We start from the raw sequence: 17,165 nt of genomic DNA, 5'->3' as shown, positions 1-17,165 counted from the left end.
CAAATGGTTCACATGAGTCACAATGCCTAACGAACAAGAAAAAATAGTTAACACAACGAGTCACGATGACAAGGGCAAATGGTTCCCATAAGGAGTTACAATGACAAGGACAAATGGTTCACACAAAATGTCATAATGCCTAAGGAACAAGGATAAATGGTTCACATAACGAATCTCACAATGACAAATCGTTGACACAAAGAGTCATAATAACTAATGAACACGGAGAAATGGTTCACAATGACAAGCACAAATGCTTCACACAACAAGTCACAATGCGTAAGGAACAAAGACAAATGGTTAACATAACGAGTCTCACTGACTAATGAACATGGACAAATGGTTCACACAACGAGTAACAATGTCTAAGAAACAAGGACATATGATTCACACAACGAGTTACAATGACAAATACAAATGGTTCACACAAAGAGTCACACTGACTAATGAACATGGACAAATGGTTCGCACAATGAGTCACAATGCCTAATGAACATGGACAAATAATTCACACAATTAGTCACAATGACAAGGACAAATGGTTCACACGAGTCACAATGCCTAACGAATAAGAACAAATAGTTCCTACAACGAGGCACGATGAGAAGGACAAACAGTTCGTTCAAGGAGTTACAATGACAAGGACAAATGGTTCACACAACAAGTCACAATGCGTAAGGAACAAAGACAAATGGTTAACATAACGAGTCTCACAATTACAAATCGTTCACACAAAGAGTCACAATAACTAATGAAAAAGATGAAATGGTTCACAATAACAAGGACAAATGGTTCACACAATGAGTCAAAATGCCAAAGGAACAAGGATAAATGGTTCACATAACGAGTCTAACAATGACAAATCGTTGACACAAAGAGTGCTAATAACCAATGAAAAAGGACAAATGGTTCACAATGATAAGGACAAATGGTTCACACAACGATTCACAATGACTAATGAATAAGGACAAATGGTTCACACAACGAGTCATAATGACAAGGATAAATGGTTCATACAACGAGTCATAATAACTAATGAACACAGATAAATGGTTCACCCAACGTGTCACAATGCCTAATGAAAAAGGACAAATGGTTCACACAATGTGTCACAATTACAAGGACAAATAGTTAACACGACTCACAATGCCTGATTAACACAGAGAAAAAGTTCACACAACGAGTCATAATGACAAGGATAAATGGTTCATACAACGAGTCATAATAACTGATGAACAAGGATAAATGGTTCACACAACGTGTCACAATGCCTAATGAAAAAGGACAAATGGTTCACACAATGTGTCACAATTACAAGGACAAATAGTTAACACGACTCACAATGCCTGATTAACACAGAGAAAAAGTTCACACAACGATTCACAATGACATGGACAAATGGTTCACACAACGAGTCACAATGAAAAATTTACAAGGACAAATGGTTCTCACACTAAGTCACATTGACAAGGACAAATGGTTCGCACAATGAGTCACAATGACAAGGACAAATAGTTCACGCAACAAGTCACAATGCCTAAGGAACAAGGACAAGTGTTTCACAGAATGAGTGACAATGACAAGGACAAATGGTTCGCACAAGGAGTTACAATGACAAGGACAAATGGTTCGCACAATGAGTCACAATGACAAGGACAAATGGTTCACACAATGAGTCACAATGCATAACGAACAAGGAAAAATTGGTCACACAATGAGTCACAATGATAAGGGCAAATGGTTTACATGAGTCACAATGCCTAAGGAACAAGAACAAATAGTTCACACAAGGAATCACAATGACAAGGACGAATGCTTCGCACAATGAGTCATAATCACATGGACAAATGGTTCACACAACGAGTAACAATTCCTAAGAAACAAGGAGATATGATTCACACAACGAGTTACAATGACAAATACAAATGGTTCACAAAAAAAGTCACACTGACTAATGAACATGGACAAATGGTTCGCACAATTAGTCCTAATGCCTAATGAACATGGACAAATAATTTACACAATTAGTCATAATGACAAGGACAAATGGTTCCCACGAGTCACAATGCCTAACGAACAAGTACAAATAGTTCACACAACGAGACACAATGCGTAAGGAACAAAGACAAATGGTTAACATAACGAGTCTCACAATGACAAATCGTTCACACAAAGAGTCACAATAACTAATGAACAAGATGAAATGGTTCACAATAACAAGGAAAAATGGTTCACAATAACAAGGAAAAATGGTTCACAAAATGAGTCAAAATGCCAAAGGAACAAGGAAAATGGTTCACATAACGAGTCGCACAATGACAAATCGTTGACACAAAGAGTCATAATAACTAATGAACATGGACAAATAATTCACACAATTAGTCACAATGACGGTTCACACGAGTCACAATGCCTAACGAATAAGAACAAATAGTTCCTACAACAAGACAAAATGAGAAGGAGAAATAGTTCGTTCAAGGAGTTACAATGACAAGGACAAATGGTTCACACAACAAGTCACAATGCCTAAGGAACAAAGAGAAATGGTTAACATAACGAGTCTCACAATGACAAATCGTTCACACAAAGAGTCACAATAACTAATGAACAAGATAGAATGGTTCACAATAACAAGGACAAATGGTTCACACAATGAGTCAAAATGCCAAAGGAACAAGGATAAATGGTTCACATAACGAGTATCACAATGACAAATCGTTGACAAAAAGAGTGCTAATAACTAATGAACAGGGACAAATGATTCACAATGACAAGGACAAATGGTTCACATAACAATTCACAATGACTAATGAACAAGGACAAATGGTTCACACAATGAGTCATAATGACAAGGATAAATGGTTCATACAATGAGTCATAATAACTAATGAAAAGGGACAAATGGTTCACACAATGTGTCACAATTCCAAGGACAAATAGTTAACACGACTCACAATGCCTGATTAACACAGAGAAATAGTTCACATAACGAGTCACAATGACATGGACAAATGGTTCACACAACGAGTCACAATGAAAAATAAACAAGGACAAATGGTTCACACAACGAGTCACAATGAAAAATAAACAAGGATAAATGGTTCGCACACTAAGTCACATTTAACAAGGACAAATGGTTCGCACAATGAGTCACAATGACAAGGACAAATAGTTCACGCAACGAGTCACAATGCCTAAGGAACAAGGACAAGTGTTTCACAGAATGAGTCACAATAACAAGGACAAATGGTTCGCACAAGGAGTTACAATGAGAAGGACAAATGGTTCACACAATAAGTCATAGTGCCTAAGGAACATGGATAAATAGTTCACACAACGAGTCACAATGCCTAAGGAACAAGGACAAGTGGTTCACACAATGAGTCATAATGACAAGACAAATGGTTTACATGAGTCACAATACCTACCGAACAAGAACAAATAGTTCACACAATGAGTCACAATGACAAGGACGAATGGTTCGCACAATGAGTCACAATGACATGGAGAAATGGTTCACACAACGAGTCAAAATGCCTAAGAAACAAAGGCATATGGTTCACACAATGAGTCATAATGACAAGAGCAAATGGTTCACATGAGTCACAATGCCTAACGAACAAGAAAAAATAGTTAACACAACGAGTCACGATGACAAGGACAAATGGTTCCCATAAGGAGTTACAATGACAAGGACAAATGGTTCACACAAAATGTCATAATGCCTAAGGAACAAGGACAAATGATTCACATAACGAGTCTCATAATGACAAATCGTTGACACAAAGAGTCATAATAACTAATGAACACGGAGAAATGGTTCACAATGACAAGCACAAATGGTTCACACAACAAGTCACAATGCGTAAGGAACAAAGACAAATGGTTAACATAACGAGTCTCACAATGACAAATCGTTCACACAAAGAGTCACAATAACAAATGAACAAGATGAAATGGTTCACAATAACAAGGACAAATGGTTCACACAATGAGTCAAAATTCCAAAGGAACAAGGATAAATGGTTCACATAACGAGTCTCACAATGACAAATCGTTGACACAAAGAGTGCTAATAACTAATGAACAGGGACAAATGATTCACAATGACAAGGACAAATGGTTCACATAACAATTCACAATGACTAATGAACAAGGACAAATGGTTCACACAATGAGTCATAATGACAAGGATAAATGGTTCATACAATGAGTCATAATAACTAATGAAAAGGGACAAATGGTTCACACAATGTGTCACAATTCCAAGGACAAATAGTTAACACGACTCACAATGCCTGATTAACACAGAGAAATAGTTCACATAACGAGTCACAATGACATGGACAAATGGTTCACACAACGAGTCACAATGAAAAATAAACAAGGACAAATGGTTCACACAACGAGTCACAATGAAAAATAAACAAGGATAAATGGTTCGCACACTAAGTCACATTTAACAAGGACAAATGGTTCGCACAATGAGTCACAATGACAAGGACAAATAGTTCACGCAACGAGTCACAATGCCTAAGGAACAAGGACAAGTGTTTCACAGAATGAGTCACAATAACAAGGACAAATGGTTCGCACAAGGAGTTACAATGAGAAGGACAAATGGTTCACACAATAAGTCATAGTGCCTAAGGAACATGGATAAATAGTTCACACAACGAGTCACAATGCCTAAGGAACAAGGACAAGTGGTTCACACAATGAGTCATAATGACAAGACAAATGGTTTACATGAGTCACAATACCTACCGAACAAGAACAAATAGTTCACACAATGAGTCACAATGACAAGGACGAATGGTTCGCACAATGAGTCACAATGACATGGAGAAATGGTTCACACAACGAGTCAAAATGCCTAAGAAACAAAGGCATATGGTTCACACAATGAGTCATAATGACAAGAGCAAATGGTTCACATGAGTCACAATGCCTAACGAACAAGAAAAAATAGTTAACACAACGAGTCACGATGACAAGGACAAATGGTTCCCATAAGGAGTTACAATGACAAGGACAAATGGTTCACACAAAATGTCATAATGCCTAAGGAACAAGGACAAATGATTCACATAACGAATCTCATAATGACAAATCGTTGACACAAAGAGTCATAATAACTAATGAACACGGAGAAATGGTTCACAATGACAAGCACAAATGGTTCACACAACAAGTCACAATGCGTAAGGAACAAAGACAAATGGTTAACATAACGAGTCTCACAATGACAAATCGTTCACACAAAGAGTCACAATAACAAATGAACAAGATGAAATGGTTCACAATAACAAGGACAAATGGTTCACACAATGAGTCAAAATTCCAAAGGAACAAGGATAAATGGTTCACATAACGAGTCTCACAATGACAAATCGTTGACACAAAGAGTGCTAATAACTAATGAACAGGGACAAATGGTTCACAATGACAAGGACAAAGGGTTCACACAACGATTCATAATGACTAATGAACAAGGACAAATGGTTCACACAACGAATCATAATGACTAGGATAAATGGTTCATACAACGAGTCATAATAACTAATGAACACGGATAAATGGTTCACACAACGTGTCACAATGCCTAATGAAAAAGGACAAATGGTTCATACAATCTCACAATTACAAGGACAAATAGTTAACACGACTCACAATGCCTGATTAACACAGAGAAATAGTTCACACAACGAGTCACAATGACATGGACAAATGGTTCACACAACGAGTCACAATGAAAAATAAACAAGTACAAATGGTTCGCACACTAAGTCACATTGACAAGGACAAATGGTTCGCACAATGAGTCACAATGACAAGGACAAATAGTTCACGCAACGAGTCACAATGCCTAAGGAACAAGGACAAGTGTTTCACAGAATGAGTCACAATGACAAGGACAAATGGTTCGCACAAGGAGTTACAATGACAAGGACAAATGGTTCACACAATAAGTCATAGTGCCTAAGGAACATGGATAAATTGTTCACACAACGAGTCACAATGCCTAAGGAACAAGGACAAGTGGTTCACACAATGAGTCATAATGACAAGTACAAATGGTTTACATGAGTCACAATACCTAACGAACAAGAACAAATAGTTCACACAATGAGTCACAATGACAAGGACGAATGGTTCGCACAATGAGTCACAATGACATGGAGAAATGGTTCACACAACGAGTCACAATGCCTAAGAAACAAAGGCATATGGTTCACACAATGAGTCATAATGACAAGAGCAAATGGTTCACATGAGTCACAATGCCTAACGAACAAGAAAAAATAGTTAACACAAGGAGTCACGATGACAAGGACAAATGGTTCCCATAAGGAGTTGCAATGACAAAGACAAATGGTTCACACAAAATGTCATAATGCCTAAGGAGCAAGGACAAATGGTTCACAAAACGAATCTCACAATGACAAATCGTTGACACAAAGAGTCATAATAACTAATGAACACGGAGAAATGGTTCACAATGACAAGCACAAATGGTTCACACAACAAGTCACAATGCGTAAGGAACAAAGACAAATGGTTAACATAACGAGTCTCACAATGACAAATCGTTCACACAAAGAGTCACAATAACAAATGAACAAGATGAAATGGTTCACAATAACAAGGACAAATGGTTCACACAATGAGTCAAAATTCCAAAGGAACAAGGATAAATGGTTCACATAACGAGTCTCACAATGACAAATCGTTGACACAAAGAGTGCTAATAACTAATGAACAGGGACAAATGGTTCACAATGACAAGGACAAATGGTTCACACAACGATTCACAATGACTAATGAACAAGGACAAATGGTTCACACAACGAGTCATAATGACTAGGATAAATGGTTCATACAACGAGTCATAATAACTAATGAACACGGATAAATGGTTCACACAACGTGTCACAATGCCTAATGAAAAAGGACAAATGGTTCATACAATCTGTCACAATTACAAGGATAAATAGTTAACACGACTCACAATGCCTGATTAACACAGAGAAATAGTTCACACAACGAGTCACAATGACATGGACAAATGGTTCACACAACGAGTCACAATGAAAAATAAACAAGGACAAATGGTTCGCACACTAAGTCACATTGACAAAGACAAATGGTTCGCACAATGAGTCACAATGACAAGGACAAATAGTTCACGCAACGAGTCACAATGCCTAAGGAACAAGGACAAGTGTTTCACAGAATGAGTCACAATGACAAGGACAAATGGTTCGAACAAGGAGTTACAATGACAAGGACAAATGGTTCACACAATAAGTCATAGTGCCTAAGGAACATGGATAAATTGTTCACACAACGAGTCACAATGCCTAAGGAACAAGGACAAGTGGTTCACACAATGAGTCATAATGACAAGTACAAATGGTTTACATGAGTCACAATACCTAACGAACAAGAACAAATAGTTCACACAATGAGTCACAATGACAAGGACGAATGGTTCGCACAATGAGTCACAATGACATGGAGAAATGGTTCACACAACGAGTCACAATGCCTAAGAAACAAAGGCATATGGTTCACACAATGAGTCATAATGACAAGAGCAAATGGTTCACATGAGTCACAATGCCTAACGAACAAGAAAAAATAGTTAACACAACGAGTCACGATGACAAGGACAAATGGTTCCCATAAGGAGTTACAATGACAAAGACAAATGGTTCACACAAAATGTCATAATGCCTAAGGAACAAGGACAAATGGTTCACATAACGAATCTCACAATGAAAAATCGTTGACACAAAGAGTCATAATAACTAATGAACACGGAGAAATGGTTCACAATGACAAGCACAAATGGTTCACACAACAAGTCACAATAAGTAAGGAACAAAAACAAATGGTTAACATAACGAGTCTCACAATGACAAATCGTTCACACAAAGAGTCACAATAACAAATGAACAAGATGAAATGGTTCACAATAACAAGGACAAATGGTTCACACAATGAGTCAAAATTCCAAAGGAACAAGGATAAATGGTTCACATAACGAGTCTCACAATGACAAATCGTTGACACAAAGAGTGCTAATAACTAATGAACAGGGACAAATGGTTCACAATGACAAGGACAAATGGTTCACACAACGATTCACAATGACTAATGAACAAGGACAAATGGTTCACACAACGAGTCATAATGACTAGGATAAATGGTTCATACAACGAGTCATAATAACTAATGAACACGGATAAATGGTTCACACAACGTGTCACAATGCCTAATGAAAAAGGACAAATGGTTCATACAATCTGTCACAATTACAAGGATAAATAGTTAACACGACTCACAATGCCTGATTAACACAGAGAAATAGTTCACACAACGAGTCACAATGACATGGACAAATGGTTCACACAACGAGTCACAATGAAAAATAAACAAGGACAAATGGTTCGCACACTAAGTCACATTGACAAAGACAAATGGTTCGCACAATGAGTCACAATGACAAGGACAAATAGTTCACGCAACGAGTCACAATGCCTAAGGAACAAGGACAAGTGTTTCTGAGAATGAGTCACAATGACAAGGACAAATGGTTCGAACAAGGAGTTACAATGACAAGGACAAATGGTTCACACAATAAGTCATAGTGCCTAAGGAACATGGATAAATTGTTCACACAACGAGTCACAATGCCTAAGGAACAAGGACAAGTGGTTCACACAATGAGTCATAATGACAAGTACAAATGGTTTACATGAGTCACAATACCTAACGAACAAGAACAAATAGTTCACACAATGAGTCACAATGACAAGGACGAATGGTTCGCACAATGAGTCACAATGACATGGAGAAATGGTTCACACAACGAGTCACAATGCCTAAGAAACAAAGGCATATGGTTCACACAATGAGTCATAATGACAAGAGCAAATGGTTCACATGAGTCACAATGCCTAACGAACAAGAAAAAATAGTTAACACAACGAGTCACGATGACAAGGACAAATGGTTCCCATAAGGAGTTACAATGACAAAGACAAATGGTTCACACAAAATGTCATAATGCCTAAGGAACAAGGACAAATGGTTCACATAACGAATCTCACAATGAAAAATCGTTGACACAAAGAGTCATAATAACTAATGAACACGGAGAAATGGTTCACAATGACAAGCACAAATGGTTCACACAACAAGTCACAATAAGTAAGGAACAAAAACAAATGGTTAACATAACGAGTCTCACAATGACAAATCGTTCACACAAAGAGTCACAATAACAAATGAACAAGATGAAATGGTTCACAATAACAAGGACAAATGGTTCACACAATGAGTCAAATTTCCAAAGGAACAAGGATAAATGGTTCACATAACGAGTCTAACAATGACAAATCGTTGACACAAAGAGTGCTAATAACTAATGAACAGGGACAAATGGTTCACAATGACAAGGACAAATGGTTCACACAACGATTCACAATGACTAATGAACAAGGACAAATGGTTCACACAACGAGTCATAATGACTAGGATAAATGGTTCATACAACGAGTCATAATAACTAATGAACACGGATAAATGGTTCACACAACGTGTCACAATGCCTAATGAAAAAGGACAAATGGTTCATACAATCTGTCACAATTACAAGGATAAATAGTTAACACGACTCACAATGCCTGATTAACACAGAGAAATAGTTCACACAACGAGTCACAATGACATGGACAAATGGTTCACACAACGAGTCACAATGAAAAATAAACAAGGACAAATGGTTCGCACACTAAGTCACATTGACAAAGACAAATGGTTCGCACAATGAGTCACAATGACAAGGACAAATAGTTCACGCAACGAGTCACAATGCCTAAGGAACAAGGACAAGTGTTTCACAGAATGAGTCACAATGACAAGGACAAATGGTTCGAACAAGGAGTTACAATGACAAGGACAAATGGTTCACACAATAAGTCATAGTGCCTAAGGAACATGGATAAATTGTTCACACAACGAGTAACAATGCCTAAGAAACAAGGACAAGTGGTTCACACAATGAGTCATAATGACAAGTACAAATGGTTTACATGAGTCACAATACCTAACGAACAAGAACAAATAGTTCACACAATGAGTCACAATGACAAGGACGAATGGTTCGCACAATGAGTCACAATGACATGGAGAAATGGTTCACACAACGAGTCACAATGCCTAAGAAACAAAGGCATATGGTTCACACAATGAGTCATAATGACAAGAGCAAATGGTTCACATGAGTCACAATGCCTAACGAACAAGAAAAAATAGTTAACACAACGAGTCACGATGACAAGGACAAATGGTTCCCATAAGGAGTTACAATGACAAAGACAAATGGTTCACACAAAATGTCATAATGCCTAAGGAACAAGGACAAATGGTTCACATAACGAATCTCACAATGAAAAATCGTTGACACAAAGAGTCATAATAACTAATGAACACGGAGAAATGGTTCACAATGACAAGCACAAATGGTTCACACAACAAGTCACAATAAGTAAGGAACAAAAACAAATGGTTAACATAACGAGTCTCACAATGACAAATCGTTCACACAAAGAGTCACAATAACAAATGAACAAGATGAAATGGTTCACAATAACAAGGACAAATGGTTCACACAATGAGTCAAAATTCCAAAGGAACAAGGATAAATGGTTCACATAACGAGTCTCACAATGACAAATCGTTGACACAAAGAGTGCTAATAACTAATGAACAGGGACAAATGGTTCAAAATGACAAGGACAAATGGTTCACAGAACGATTCACAATGACTAATGAACAAGGACAAATGGTTCACACAACGAGTCATAATGACTAGGATAAATGGTTCATACAACGAGTCATAATAACTAATGAACACGGATAAATGGTTCACACAACGTGTCACAATGCCTAATGAAAAAGGACAAATGGTTCATACAATCTGTCACAATTACAAGGACAAATAGTTCACAATGCCTGATTAACACAGAGAAATAGTTCACACAACGAGTCACAATGACATGGACAAATGGTTCACACAACGAGTCACAATGAAAAATAAACAAGGACAAATGGTTCGCACACTAAGTCACATTGACAAGGACAAATGGTTCGCACAATGAGTCACAATGACAAGGACAAATAGTTCACGCAACGAGTCACAATGCCTAAGGAACAAGGACAAGTGTTTCACAGAATGAGTCACAATGACAAGGACAAATGGTTCGCACAAGGAGTTACAATGACAAGGACAAATGGTTCACACAATAAGTCATAATGCCTAAGGAACATGGATAAATAGTTCACACAACGAGTCACAATGCCTAAGGAACAAGGACAAGTGGTTCACACAATGAGTCATAATGACAAGGACAATTGGTTTACATGAGTCACAATACCTAACGAACAAGAACAAATAGTTCACACAATGAGTCACAATGAAAAGGACGAATGGTTCGCACAATGAGTCACAATGACATGGAGAAATGGTTCACACAACGAGTCACAATGCTTAAGAAACAAAGACATATGGTTCACACAATGAGTCATAATGACAAGGGCAAATGGTTTACATGAGTCACAATGCCTAACGAACAAGAACAAATAGTTCACACAACGAATCACAATGTAACACCCCCATTTATTTAAGGGCCTGGACTAGGACTCCTCAGATAAAGAAGGGTGTTACCATCTCGGAAACCCGAGGCAGTAGATAACAAAGGAAAAATAAACAGTACTTTAAATAGAAAGTTATAAATGTTTACAACTCAAATGGAACATGTCTCAAAACTGAAAATAAGTCTGATAGCTAAACTGAAATAAAAGTGGGCTAGCTCTAAGTCAGGTGATCCATGCTCGCTCCCGCCCCGGCTCAGTATGTCTCAACAACTGTCAATCGCTCCCAAGAAATGGATCATCACGGGCGTACACGAATACACTGGGTCAACCGCGAGGTTGAGTAGGTAATACGATATAATAAAGAATGCAATGATATGATCCTCCAATCTCAACTCCATCACACACATCCCCGGAACGCCTTAATCACAATAATCTCATCTCCTCAAACTCCAACTCCGATGCAAATGCAATGTATGAAACGTATGAAACAATAATGCTCAACAAGATAAATAAGATAATCAGATATGTCATATAATCACCGAACATGCCAACTCTTTGTAATCGTAAGAACTCAATCAGTGTATTCCCCTACCTCAGTACTGCAGTCAAATAGTCGGGTGCTCAGTAATATTCCACAACAAATTCGCCCCCTGAAAGATAAATAAATGATAAACAATTAATTAAACTATTCCCGTTCCCAAAATAGAAAGTTACTAAAAATAGAAACTTTTTAAAATGGAAGTTTCCTTAAACGAAAACTTTCCCGATATAGCAGCTTTTCCATTTTAACAAACCCGACTCAAAACCCGTCTCTAATTATTTTAAATAACTCGGGAGTTAAATTAACTAACTAATTACGATAACTTAAATAATAAAGAAAACGAATCAAAACCGACTAAACAACAAGCCCAACCCACGACTTCCATCTCAATATCGATTTCAAACTCCAATAACTCAATAACCATGGTCACTCTGGACCGTAAACAAAACTCGGCTCAAAGGCCCCATAAATCATAACTCAATACAAGTAACCAATTTCCATCTCAATTTCAATATCGATATTGTCAAACATTCCATTAAAGGAACTGCTCAACACTTAAAGTACAAGACTTTAAGCTACTCACCCGCGAGTCAAGATCAAAGGAAAGATAATTTAAACACAATACAATCCAGAATCCATAATCATAATCTCAACTCAAAGCAAGTGATAAAACATAGTACTCCGTATAAAGCGAAATCAGGTGTAGTCTAATCATTGCATCATTTTAACATTGCGTCCCAATCAATTAATCAATACCATGAATAAAATACACTAATCTTGGTCAGATGGTACGTAAATCCCTTGTTGATCACCAAAAATTATCCAATTCAATTCCACACTGAGCCTCACAACAAATATGCCACGAGGTCTTAATAACTATTTTCCTGCATAACCCGCTCAATTCTTATGTATTCGTCTTTAACCCATGTCCCCAACAAGATAACAATTAACTTAATAATATAAAATAGGATAGCTAATAGGATATGTATAAAGTTAAACACGATGATCATAGGCCACATTCAATAATCAGTTTATCACATAAATCACGTATAACTAACATATATTCATACAACCCCGAACAATATTAATAATAATAGGATCGGTAGAATCGTGTTACCTTGTCGGATTAGATCGGATTAGAGTAGATGAATAGAACGAAAGGACGGCAAAAGCAAAAAGGACAAGGAGAGATGAAAAGAGAAGCGAATCACATGGTATTGGCAACCCTTTTTTTTCTTTATGAATGTGAGGATGATGATGTATGTAATGGTGAATGTTGGATGATAGGAACACCAAAAGATAGCAGACAAGGCTCACATCAAAATTGTGAATAGCTAAAACAAGGATGAGTTAGGCGACCATAGAAAAAGAAGCGAAAAGGTTTATGACTAGAATCAGATATTAAAAACTAGATAATAAACCAACTCAGATTTTATATTTGTTTATTTACCAAAACTTTGTAAAATATAAAATAACTTAAAATTATAAAATAGTAAGGATTTCGAAGGACACGGGTATTACAATCTTCCCCCCTTAAAATGAACTTCGTCCCAAAGTTCGCTCATCTATCAAACCTCCAAGCATCACCGTGGGTACCAAAACAGATTTTCTAATGTAGATAACTCATGGATTTAGGCCCATAAAACAAAATGTTACACACAATGACAATGACGAATGCTTCGCACAATGAGTCACAATGACATGGAAAAATGGTTCACACAACGAGTAAAAATGCCTAAGAAACAAGGGGATATGATTCACACAACGAGTTACAATGACAAATACAAATGGTTCACACAAAAAGTCACACTGACTAATGAACATGGACAAATGGTTTGCACAATGAGTCCTAATGCCTAATGAACATGGACAAATAATTCACACAATTAGTCAAATGGTTCACACGAGTCACAATGCTTAACGAACAAGAACAAATAGTTCACACAACGAGACACGATGAGAAGGACAAACAGTTCATACAAGGAGTTACAATGACAAGGACAAATGGTTCACACAACAAGTCACAATGCCTAAGGAACAAAGAGAGATGGTTAACATAACGAGTATCACAATGACAAATCGTTCACACAAAGAGTGTAACATTCCGTGTCTGTCATGTTTAATTGATGTGTCAAGTGTGTGTTAACCGTGTTAGAAATGCGTGACGTCCGTAAGTACAATATGCAATACCCTTCTGAGGTTTGGGTACGGGAGCGAACTTCGGGACGAAGTTCATTTTAAGAGGGGAAGACTGTAATACCCCGTATTTTTAATATAATTAATTAAACGGATATTATTTTATATTAATTATTATACATTTTATATTACAATTAAGTCGGGTAAATTATTGAGTCGATAATCACGTTAAACTATTTTACTTAACTCATGTTGTATCGATCTAATTAATTGAGACGGGTTTTATATTGAATTCGAAAGGTGAGCTAAACCAGTTGAGCTGGCCCAATAACAGTTTCAGCCCATTAACCCTAATTAACCCTAAAAACCCTAACCCTAATTAAACCTAAAGACTACCTACCCTAATCCCTAAAACCGCCTCCCTCTAAACTCAGCCGCCTCCCTCCTTTCCTCATCCCAAAACTCCAACTTTCACGCATAGGGAGAGAGAGAGAGAGGCCGTGGGTGATGACAGTGCTGCAAGGAAGAGCTAGGGGAGATTGTCGACAACCGGGGGTGGCCCTAGTGGCGGCTGTGGCGGCAGGAATGGTAAGGGTTCAAGCTCTTCTCTGTTTTCATTATTTAATGTCGGGTTTTTGGGGTGTTGTGCGTATCTGTTAGAGGTGTTCCTGGTGGTGGTTGTCGGGGTATATGGGTAGGGTGATAAGGGGCGAGTGTAGTGGTGGTGTTTAGGAAGGTTGTTGCTGGTGATAGTGGCGGTAAAACGGAGCAGCGACAGGGGGTGGCAAAACGAGTTTCAGATGCGGTTTTCAGGGGAGTTTAGACAGGTGGGTTTTGGGTGGCACCACCGTGGACTAGGGGGAGGTCGAAACGGTGGTGCTGTGGTGTCGGTGTTCGTGGGTTGGCGGCGAGAATAATGGTGGTGGTTTGGGCAGGGGTAGTTGTTAGTTGCGGTGGTGGCAGGTTGAGAACGAGTGGTGTTTGGTGATGCGTGGTGGCGAACCAGGCTAGTTGACGGCCTGGGTTTGACTCGCCGGCAGCAGTCGACCCCAGTGAGGGTGGCCGTTGGTGGCTGGGGCAGAGTGGGGGTTTGGTCAGGTGGTTGTCGCGGTGGTGAGGTGGCCTGTGGTGGTGCGTGAGCGAGTGTGAAGGGACGGTGGTTGTGGACGCGTTATTTTAGTTTTGAAACGGGTTTTTCATAGCTTAAATCGTTATAATCCGTTAATTGGTCGTATACTTAATTAATTAAGTTAATTCCCGAGTCTTCTAAATAATTTATTCAATTTAATCCCCGAGTTATTTAATATAATTAGAGACGGGTTTGAGTCGGGATTGTTTGAATTGTTTAGGGATTGATTCGAGTATTTCTAAATCGTATAATTCGTTTAATCTTTATTTATCATATTAGTTATTTAATTTAATTCCCGAGTCCTTTAAATAAATTTAAATTATTTGATTTAATTCCCGAGTCGTTTAAATAATTGGAAATGGATTTTTAGTCGGGATTATTGAGTTGTTCAAATGTTTAATTCGGGTTTCTTATCCGTATAACTCATTTAACCTTTAATTACCATATTGGTGATTCAATATTAATTCCCGAGCCAGTTAAGTAATTCAAATCGGGTTTTTGAATCGGGTTTGTTAAAAGAGAAAAGTTACTATATCGGGAAAGTTTCCATTTTAAGAAATTCTACTTTAATAACTTTCTATTTTGGGAAATTACTATATTTAGTAGTTAGTAATTATAATTATTATAATTGTTTTAGGTGACGAATTCATGAAGGATCGATAATCAAATTCATTGCTTTACTTTCTGGACTGCTTAACTGCTTAATTGGATTGCTGGCACTTTGAGGTAGGGAAATACACTTGTCCTATTATCGTCATTGTCGAATTGTGTTAACTTGATTCCTGGTTGTTGATTTACGTTATCATTTATATTCGGAAAGGTGATTGACTGATTTGATCGTATTGAGTATGATATCACAACATCAGGTAACGGGCATGACTTTATGATTTATCAGTTCAGTGATTTATATACATATTGCATTGCATTAATAACCGTTGAGCATTTCATATGCATTGGAGTTGGAGGATGAGGTGGTGGTGACGATGTTGAGATACGATGTGATGTTGTGATAAGGCCCAGGCGGGTTCTGCAGGACTTGCCCTGGTGTCCTCAGCCGTTGAGCTGGCAGATCGGCTTCGGTCGATATATAGTCTAAGGGGATCGGTATGGTGGGTTGTCCGGGTTATGAGATGTGTGTGATGAGTTGAGATGGAGATGGAGGTGACGGAGTATCATGCATATCATATTTTATTGTTTTATTGTTTTCCCTACTCAACCTCGTGGTTGACCCTGTGTATTCGTGAACACCTGTGATGAACCGTTTTATGGGGAGCAGACTTGACAGGTTTAAGAGATAGGACGGGAGCTTGATGGGCGTGAGACACTGGATCAGACGACCTAGTAACTAGATCATCATCTAGAAGACTTCACTTTTATTTACGTCAGTTCTTGTAATTTAATTTGAAAAGAGAATTTGTAATAATTAAGTTAAATATTATATAAATTGCTTGGAGTTTAATTTGTTATTCACTACCTCGGGAAACCGGGACGGTAACAGTCCGGCTTATGAGGGAATGTCTTGACGAGGACTTCTTTTATAAACCAGGGTGTTACAAAGTGGTATCAGAGCGAACGATCCTCAGGCCTAAACCAATGAACCCAATGAACATAGGATGTGTCTAATTAAAATGAACCCGGGATAGAACTGTTAGGAGCATACTACGGTAAGGTATGAGTTAGGGGCCCCCTCAC

The 17,165-nt window shown here is 37.9% G+C and overlaps 1 long non-coding RNA gene across 1 annotated transcript; it reads left to right on the top strand.

Moving 5' to 3' along the window:
- The first annotated feature begins 14,703 nt into the window (after positions 1-14,703).
- LOC141626840 (uncharacterized) lies at positions 14,704-16,913 on the top strand. The gene is made up of 3 exons (XR_012536427.1): positions 14,704-14,932; positions 16,111-16,199; positions 16,750-16,913. It is a non-coding gene; the product is annotated as an uncharacterized LOC141626840 (long non-coding RNA).
- The last annotated feature ends 252 nt before the right edge of the window (positions 16,914-17,165 follow it).

This window comes from Silene latifolia, chromosome Y (genome assembly GCF_048544455.1).
Source record: "Silene latifolia isolate original U9 population chromosome Y, ASM4854445v1, whole genome shotgun sequence".
NCBI classification, from domain to species: domain Eukaryota; kingdom Viridiplantae; phylum Streptophyta; class Magnoliopsida; order Caryophyllales; family Caryophyllaceae; genus Silene; species Silene latifolia.
This window is presented reverse-complemented; position numbering and strand designations above follow the sequence as displayed.